The sequence below is a fragment of the Beta vulgaris genome, chromosome 5, assembly GCF_026745355.1.
Source record: "Beta vulgaris subsp. vulgaris cultivar EL10 chromosome 5, EL10.2, whole genome shotgun sequence".
Lineage (NCBI taxonomy): Eukaryota > Viridiplantae > Streptophyta > Magnoliopsida > Caryophyllales > Amaranthaceae > Beta > Beta vulgaris.
The window spans coordinates 39,064,003-39,074,117 of record NC_079206.1 but is presented as its reverse complement, the minus strand read 5'-3'; positions in this window follow the sequence as shown (position 1 = coordinate 39,074,117).

The following is a 10,115-nucleotide window of genomic DNA, read 5'->3' as shown; positions in this document are numbered from 1 at the left end:
CCTCTCTAAGCCATAAAAAATACTACTAATGGTCTCCATCAAGAGACCACCTCTGAATAGGACTGATGGCGACAAACCACGGTCTCTAAGGGACACCGTAGATTTGTAGGCCTATAGTTCGTAATTCAAAAATTTTAAGCAAAAAATTGTAAATCTTTATTCTAAAATTTTGATCCCACGCTGTAGAAAATTTTAATTAATGAAATTTTAATTTCTAAATTTTATCCGAATTTCCATTGTTTTATCTTGTGTTTACATTATTTATTCATTTATTATGATTAATCAAAATTGTTTAAATTAATGTGTTAATCCAAGATAAATCGTGAAATCAAATAATGCAAATTCAACGGCCAAAATTAAAATGATAAAAGATGAAATGTCTTGGGGGACTAAATCTCTAAAAAACAAATTAATGAGATAGAAAACGTTAATTCAAAAGGTAATGATTATCGTCCAACTTCACCCGCCACTAATGGCAATTTCCAGAAGTTAAATGACACATTGACGGGCTGATAGGCAGGCCCATTTTAGCCACTAAGGCCTTAACTTGAAGTGGTTAAGGTTAGTTACGAAAATATGTGACACGTTATCTAAAAAGATAACATCAAACGCGTCATGTATCCTAAAAAATAGGGATGATAGTTATGATAGGTGTATTATAAATACATTATTCTAACTCTGAGATTTTTCACTCCCAATACTTTGGTTTACCATCGAAACCCAAAAATCCTTGAGTATTGACAATCAACAAGTCTCCCCCTTACCCTTTCCTAGGGAATGTTGGAGGCATCGATTTAATAGAGGCATAATACAAGATGTCTGGGAGGAATTCAAAGAAGAGGAGATGAAAAAGTGGCAGTCCAAAATTATAAAGATCTTTGGAAGGAATCCAAAGCTCCAATCTGGAGATTTAAAGGAGCAAGTGTCTATTGCTACTATCGTGGGAAGTGATGTGGATTTCCTAGCGCCGAACCAGTGGCCAAAGATGGAAAAAGGTGAGTGGCTAAAATTATTTAACTTTTGCAAAACTTGAGGAGAATGCTACGCAAAACAATCCTTTCCCCCTGAACTCACGTTGAAATACCGCAGGTCTATAATTTTTGAAGGTAACTTAGGTGTATTCAACAGAAAATATCGGGTAATCCAAATGGACGAAAATATGAGTTTCAAAAAACTCATATAGCGCAAGTGTACTTGTCTTTTGTGGCAAGAACGCTTATTGGAAGGAGGCATCCCTATTACTTAGATGATAAGGATCCTGATGTTGATGAAAATGAGGAGCCACAAATCACCATCAGTTTCGCCCATCTCTGTGCTTGATAGATCAAGCAGCATGTCAAATGTCTTAGTAATAGTGCGTAGTTTGTATCTACCTTAGGAAACTATGTATCTATTTAAATTCAATTAATTAATAAATATCTTCTTAAAGATATGTCATAATTGAGCAATATTATTTCACTAACGAAGTATGTTTTATCATGTCAATTTTTGAATATACCTCCAGATCATATTAAAAATTGTGGGCTTGAATATCATTGTTCATAAAATGAACAATAAACCCAAGGAAGTAAGTTTAAGCACAAACGCCTAAAAAAATTGTATATTTATTTTAGACTTATCAATAAAATGATAATTTTAAAACAAATGATAATTAAAGAAAAGTCTTAAAAAACTTCTTCAAAAGCGGTTAAAAGTATTTAATTATTAGCTAGCCCCATAAGTTATTAAAAAAATAATCGTTGAACAAATTGGCTGATTATTTAAAGAGACTTAGTCATAGCGTACTAGCATCACATTTTCATTTCAAAAAATCAAAATGAATAATGAGGCATATAAAAACATGGCAGCTAAGTTTAATGATGATTGTTTTAATCATCGTTTCGCCTAAATGGCATAGAAGAATACATGGGATCTTTCATTATAAATGAGAGAGCCAGATGGGCAGAGAAAATTGAACAGGTGTTTGACGATGAACACATAGTGGAGCCAAGAGATCTGAAACTAGTAAGATCGAGCACTACAAAGGTCGATTCTAATATAGACCTCTTATCCACCCATATATGACCTAAATTGGAAGAGAAATCACAAGACAAACTTCTAATAGTTTGTAAAAAGTGGGGTAAGGAGGTCTCCACCATCTTCAACTTCCCAATACCTCAGATGATGAACTAGACATATGCGAAGTGTCTAATTCCTTCTTATACCCAGTCCTCCCTCAAAGTGTTAGAATGAAAAAGGGTCAAGATGATCATGAGGGGAAATTAGTTCACTTTAAATGCATGTGTGAACTCTGGAAGCTATTGGTCCAAGAACGCTGCTTTTCTTGGATGTATGTTGCGATGATCTATAGGAGATATGCTTGGGATAATAGTTACCAAAGGAATCTCTTCGAGGTTGGGTTCAATTACTCCCCTGAAGATGGATACTAATTTGGAGTTTCTAGGAGCAGTATTGGGCGCGAATTAAAAGCCAGCGAATACAAGGCTATGGTAAAGACAATGAGTAGGAAACATTTCCCAATGTTGCCTCTAGATGCAAGTGTTTTCAGTTATAATGTCATTAATGACTCTATCTTCATAAAGATATATCATAAGAAGAATGTAAACAAGTTACCTCAAATGGTAATCTTATCAATAATATATTTGTTTTATTATGATTCGACTAATTACACTCCCTAAAGTGTCTCTAGTTTCCCATGAAATGAGGCAGTTAGGAAAGAATTATTGGACGATTGAAGCATCTAAATCTTTATATATATGCGTGATCTCCAAAAGATTCTAAACTTAAATGAAAATGGATTACACATATCTTCCCATGTGCCACCAATATGCTCCATAGAATATGTCATATCCATCAACATGCTCAAATCATCATAAGGCATTGAATGTCATATCTAGAGATAACGATAAATTTATTAAGAATGAATCCACCAAATGGATCTCCTCTATCCAAAAATACATTGGAAATGATCCTGTCATGCAGCAGGACCTGGAGTATACAAGAGAATCTAAGGCCTTCCAAATAGGGTCCAATCTAGATCTCATGAAACAATTGATATTCTCAAAGCTGGAAAGGACCGACCAGGTGACATCTCTTCTAGTTTGCAAATCATGGGGTAATGTCATCATAGAAGAGGTATGGAAACCTAGCATTCCTTGGAGATATCTGAAAAAGCTCTTTATTAAAGGAACTATAAAGTAAGTAAAACTCTATAGAATGATGGATGGTTCATCATCAAGAGATGTAGTACAATATAAATGTGAATGTCAGATTTGGTATGATCTCATGACCTATGATGTAAATATTATTAGTTGTCACCAAATAACCTTGTAAGTGCGCATCTTGAAGAAACCTTCTTAATGGATTTCACAATGCATCAAAAGAACGGGGAAGGAATACATGAAAGGTTATTCTTCTCAACTAAGTTCAATCATTCTAAAAGAGCGTTTATTGACCACATTAGAACAATGGAAAAGTCTCATTCAGAATGTTAATAGGTGATATTGGCTACAATCATTAGATAGTCCTTCTTTTCTCATAATCTGTGTGGTGATGAGTACTTCACTCCACAAATCAGGGGGTAATTTGTTACTACCATTTTTAGATGTCAAGTAACATTTATAATGGTACATTGAATTTAACCTCAAAAGGTTTAATTTAGCATCAAGAAAATGGCCCAACATAAGTATAAAGTCCATTAAGCGAAGTCAACGGAGGTCAAGAATAGCAAAGGGAGACATCTCTTTTAGTTAGCAAACCATGGGGTAAAGTCATCACAGAAGAGGTATGGAAACCCAATATTCCTTGGAGATGGGCACATCTCTTCTAGTTTGCAAATCATGGGAAAAAGTCATCACCAAATAGGTATGGAAACCTAACATTCCTTGGAGATATATGAAAAAGCTCTTTGTTAAAGAAACTACAAAAGAAAGTAAAAGTCTATAGAATGGTGGATGGGTCATCATTAAGAGATGTAGTACAATATTAATGTGCATGTAAGATTTGGTATGATCTCATGACCTACGATGTAAATCTTGTTGGTTATCACCAAATAACCTTCTAAATGCGCATCTTGAAGAAACTTCGTATTAGATTTGATGATGATTAGAAAGTACGGGGAAGGAATACTTGAAAGGTTATTCTTCTCAACTAAGTTCAGTCATTCTTAAAAGTGCGTTTAATGACCACATTAGAACGATGGAAGAAGTCTCATTTAATGTTACTAGATGATGTTTGCTACAATAATTACATAGTCCCTCTTTTCTCATAATTTGTGTGGTGTTGAGTACATCACTCCATAATTCAGGTGGGTAATTTATTAGTATCACTTTTAGATGTCAAGTAACATTTATTGTGGTACATTAAATTAAACCTCAAAAGGTTTAATCTAACATGAACAAAAGGGTCCAACATAAGTATAAAGTCCATTAAGCGAAGTCAACGTCAAGATTAGCAAAGGGAGGCACCTCTTTTAGTTTGCAAATAATTGGTTAAAGTCATCACAGAAGAGGTATGGAAACCCAACATTCTTTGGACATGGCGACATCTCTTCTAGTTTGCAAATCATATGGGAAAGTCATCACAGAAGAGGTTTGGAAACCTAACATTCCCTGGAGATATATGAAAAAGCTCTTTGTTAAAGGAACTTAAAAGAAAGTAAAAGTCTATAGAATGGTGGATGGGTCATCATCAAGAGATGTAGTACAATATAACTGGCATGTAAGATTTGGTGTGATTTCATGACCTATGATGTAAATCTTGTTGGTTATCACCAGATAACCTTGTAAGTGCCCATCTTAAAGAAACTTATTTCACGGATTTCACAATGGTTAGAAAGAACGGAAAAGGAATACATGAAAGGTTTTTCTTTTCAACTAAGTCCAGCCATCGTAAAAGATCGTTTATTAACCAACTTATAACAAGTCACATTCAAATGGTTACTGAATGATATTAGCTACAATCATTAGATAGTCCCTCGTTGCTCATAATTTGTGTGGTGTTGAGTACATCACTCTACTAATAGGGGGCTAATTTGTTACTACCATTTTTAGATGTCAAGTAACATTTATTATGGTACATTGAATTAAACCTCAAAAGGTTTGATCTGGCATCAACATAAGAGCATGTACAATGGGTGGGTTGGTCTTAAATGGTTTTTGAGTTTTTTTTTTCTCTCTCCTTTCCTCCTTCTTACACCTCACATCCCACTAAAAGTCCCACCAACTCATCTTTTTTTTCTCACAATGGTTTGGTTGGTCTTACTTGGTTTTTCTATTTCTCTCTCCTACTTTTACCAAACCCACAATATTCTCTCTCTTCTTCTACTTGTATTTTTATATGATGATTTCAATTCATGAAAACTAATTAGATTACGTTAAATTAATTACGATAAATTAAATTACGTTACAAGTTAATTAGCTTAAGTTAAATTAAATTAGCTAATTAGCTTACGTTAAATTAGATTACGTTAACTTGACATTATAAATTAAAAAATGGGACACATACATAAGATAGAAAATTTAAAAAACATACATACATGAAATTTTAGTGAGATGTGAATTTTTTGGGTGGTTTGGATTAGTTTGGAGTAGTTAGGATTATTTTAATCCATAATATTGGCTTAGTATAAGTAATATAGGTAGGAGAGAGTAATTAGAAAAATAGGCTTGGAAGAAGTTTGGTAAAATATATATGAAATTTGGACTCAATTTATAGATAAAAATATTTTATACGCGTTATTGTAATTTTTTTAAAAAAATAATAAGCTAATTTTTTTTTATTAACATTACAAAATTTAGAACGTTGCAAATTAAAGGGAAGAGTGTTGTAGACAAAAAATGCCAAGTGGCGTGCTACCATTGGAGAATTATTGGTCTTGTGCACTCAATCCGAGGTGATGTTAGTCTGGAAATCCAGACCAACCAACTCCAAGGGCCAATTGCCCCAATAGCAAAACTAAGTAAAGCTAGCTTTACTTTTTGCTAGACCAACCTAAAGCCAACCCATTATACATGCTCTAAAGGACCAACATTAGTATAAAGTCCATTAAGCAAAGTCAACGGAGGTCAAGATCAGCAAAGGGAGACCTCTTTTCTAGTTTGCAAATCATGGGGTAAAGCCATCATAGAAGAGGTATGGAAACTAAACGTCCCTTAATATGGCGACATTTATTCTACTTTGCAAATCATGGGTCAAAGTCATCACAGAAGAGGTATGGAAACCTAGCATTCCTTGGAGATATCTGAAAAAGCTCTTTGTTAAAGGAACTAAAAAGAAAGTAGAAGTCTATAAAATGGTGGATGGGTCAGCATCAAGAGATGTAGTACAATATTAATGTCCATGTCAGATTTTGTATGATCTCATGACCTATGATCTAAATCTGGTTGTTATCACCAAATAACCTTGTAAGTGCGCATCTTGAAGAAACTTTCTTAATAGATTTCACAATGGCTAGAAAGTACGGGTAATGAATACATGAAAGGTTATTCATCTCAACTAAGATCAGTCATCCTAAAAGAGCGTTTATTGACCACTTAGAACAATGGAAGAAGTCACATTCAGAATTTGACTAGATGGTGTTGGCTACAATCATTGGATAGTCCCTCTTTTCTCCTAATTTGTTTAGTGTTGAGTACATCACTCCACAAATCAGGGTGGTAATTTGTTACTACCATTTTTAGATGTTAAGTAACATTTATTATGGTACATAGAATTAAACCTCAAAGGTTTAACCTGACATTAATATAAGGGCCCAACATGAGTATAAGGTCCATTAAGCGAATTCAACGGAGGTGAAAAATAGCAAAGGGAAACATCTTTTCTAGTTTGCAAATTATGGGGTAAAGTCATCACAGAAGAGGTATGGAAACTAAACATTCCATGAGATGGGGACATCTCTTCTAGTTTGCGAATCATGAGGCAAAGTCATTACAGAAGAGGTATGGAAACCTAACATTTCTTGGAGATATCTGAAAAGGTCTTTGTTAAAGGAACTTAAAAGAAAGTAAAAGTCTATAAAATGGTGGATGGTTCATCATCAAGAGATGTAGTACAATATAAATGTCCATGTCAGATTTCGTATTATCTCATTACCTATGATGTAAATCTTGTTGGTTATCACCAAATAACCTTGTAGTGCCCATCTTGAAGAAATGTTTTTAATGGATTTTGCAATGGCTAGAAAGAACGGGGAAGGAATACATGAAGGGTTATTCTTCTCAACTAACTTCAGTCATTCTAAAAGAGCGTTTATTTACCAGTCACCTTAGAACAATGGAAGAAGTCATATTCAGAATGTTACTGGATGATATTGGCTACAATCATTAGATAGTCCTTTTTTGCTCAAAATTTGTGTGGTGTTGAGTACATCACTCAACAAATCAAGGGGGTTATTTGTTACTTCCAATTTTAGATGTCAAGTAACATTTATTATGGTACATTGAATGAAACTTAAAAAGTTTTAATCTGGCATCAACATAAGGGTCCAACATCAGTATGAAGTCCATTAAGCGAAGTCAACGGAGGTCAACATTAGCAAAGGGAGACATCTCTTCTAGTTTTCAAATCACGAGGCAAAGTCATCAAAGATTTGGTATGGAAACTAAATATTCCTTGAGATAGCGATCATGTCTTTTAGTTTGCAAATCATTGGGAAAAGTCATCACATAAGAGGTATAGAAATCTAACATTCCTTGGAGATATCTGAAAAAGCTCTTTGTTAAAGGAACTAAAAAGAAAGTAAAAGACTATAGAATGGTGGATGGGTTATTATCAAGAGATGTAGTACAATATAAATGTCCATGTCAGATTTGGTATGATCTGATGACCTATTATGTAAATCTTATTGGTTATCACAAAATAACCTTGTAAGTGCGCATCTTGAAGAAACTTTCTTAATGGATTTCATGATGGCTAGAAAGTACAAGGAAGGAATACATGAAAGGTTATTCATCTCAACTAAGTTAAGTCATCCTAAAAGAGCGTTTATTGACCAAGAAGTTACATTCAGAATTTGACTAGATAGTATTGGCGACAATCATTAGATAGTCCCTCTTTGCTCCTAATTTGTGTAATGTTGAGTACATCACTCCACAAATCAAGGGGTAATTTGTTACTACCATTTTTAGATGTCAAGTAACATTTAATTTGGTACATTGAATTAAACCTCAAAAGGTTTAATCTGACATCAACATAAGCGCCCAACATGAGTATAAAGTCCATTAAGCGATGTCAATGAAGGCCAGGATTAGCAAAGGGAGGCCTTCAGTATCACCAGGAGATAAAAGAGAAGGGAATTAAAAGGATAAGTAATCATCTGACGGTTCAATATGAAGAAGAACGTGCACTATATAAGGTGACAATTATCCAGCGCCACAAAGTGGTTGAGATTTGAATTAAATATGCTTCCAATTTTTTCCCTTCATATCTTGCATGGAAGTTACATATTGTGATTCTCTATAAATAGAGAAATCATTATCAAGCAAAAGAATAACAAAGAACTTAATGAACTACATTTCTTCTTTCCTTAGCGTAACACAGCGCGTTAGCGTAGGTCAACCCCCTTCTAGGGTTATAGCTTAGTCCTTTAGACGCAGAATATGTTCTTCTGTCAAGATCTCTAAATTATGCGATTGAAGCAAGGAACCATGGAGGTAATAGCCTTTGTGTCTCCTCTTTAGTTGTCCAATATGACTTATCCTTTTGTGTGTTGTAAAATTCATCCTGAAGTTTATGGCATGTATGGGAATCTTGTACTTTATTCAATAGATTAATTATTGTTTGCTTTATTTACTGTTTTTCGCCTGAAATTAATAGGTGTTGTAGTTTAATCATCAATTAAATAGCAACAAAGTACGTAAGCAAGGTTTTATCCAATTAAAATTGGTAACCCTTAGGGACTAAGCCTCCTAATGCATTCAGTATCAAACTATTGGACAACCATTGACTTGTTTGCAAGGTCAACGAACTGATTTTGCACCAACAATTAGGATGCAGAGCCAGGGAGCTAGTCATTGAAATTATCTTTTTGATTTTTGGTTTCAAGTTTTTCTTTTTCAAGTTATTTAGTAAGATTCCCTTTTGTGTGTATGATGGATTCATGGCTACGTCATAGATCCTTCCTATTTGATTGAATATTCCCCACACTTCCTATTCCAATTACGGCCTATATGGTAGTTGGTTATAAATGGCGGTAATGGGAATGAATATGTGTGTAAATTTGTGAAGAATGTCATTCTCCATTCCCATGGTAATGCTAATTTATCCAAAAGTGTCTACTTTTCTTCTTGAATTTTCATTCCCATCTAATACCAACTTGTAGGTGGTAATGAGTGGTAATAAAATTGCTTCCCCTTGGAGACAAAAGCACAGGTTTAGGGGTGAGATTGCTTGCCCATACAAAAAAAATGCCCCTTCATGGAGATTTTAAGAGTGCCTCCCTAATAACATTACGCTTAAAATTCATTCCCATTACCACAATTTATTAACAACAACCAAAGAGGTTGTTAGTGCTTTAATAATCAACGTTCCTTGTTTTGTGCTCCTCAAACTGCTTAACCGTCCTTAGTGTCAGTTTTCTCATTTACTTGGGTCGAGATATTAATTTTATTAATTGGGTTGTATTTTTCTATAATTTAGTTAATTGGGCTTGCTCCTTAAGTATAACATAGGTATAACATTAGTCCATAAGTAATACCTTAATAGGTATAACATTAGTTCATAAGTAACACCTTAATAAATAAGTATATAGTTAGGGGGCGTTTGGTTCGTTAAAAGGAAAGGAAAAGGGTATTAGAAAGGGTTATAAGGAGAATGGAAAAGGTTTCCCTTTGATTATAAATGTTGTTTGGTTAGGAACATGAATGGAAAAATATTATTATTATTATTTATACTATCTTTAATATTATTATGATTGTACGGTAGAGGGATATGTGGTAACCAAAACCATGCAGGGGTGGTGGGGAACCAATGTAAGGGGAAGTGAGGTAATCCTAAGCTGAAAAAGGGTAAAGGGTTTTTTTTAAAAAAAAAAAACAATAAACAACCACTAACAAAGGGAAACAAGGAACTCCATTCCCTTTCCTTTTCTCGATTTCCCTCAACCAAACACCCCCTTA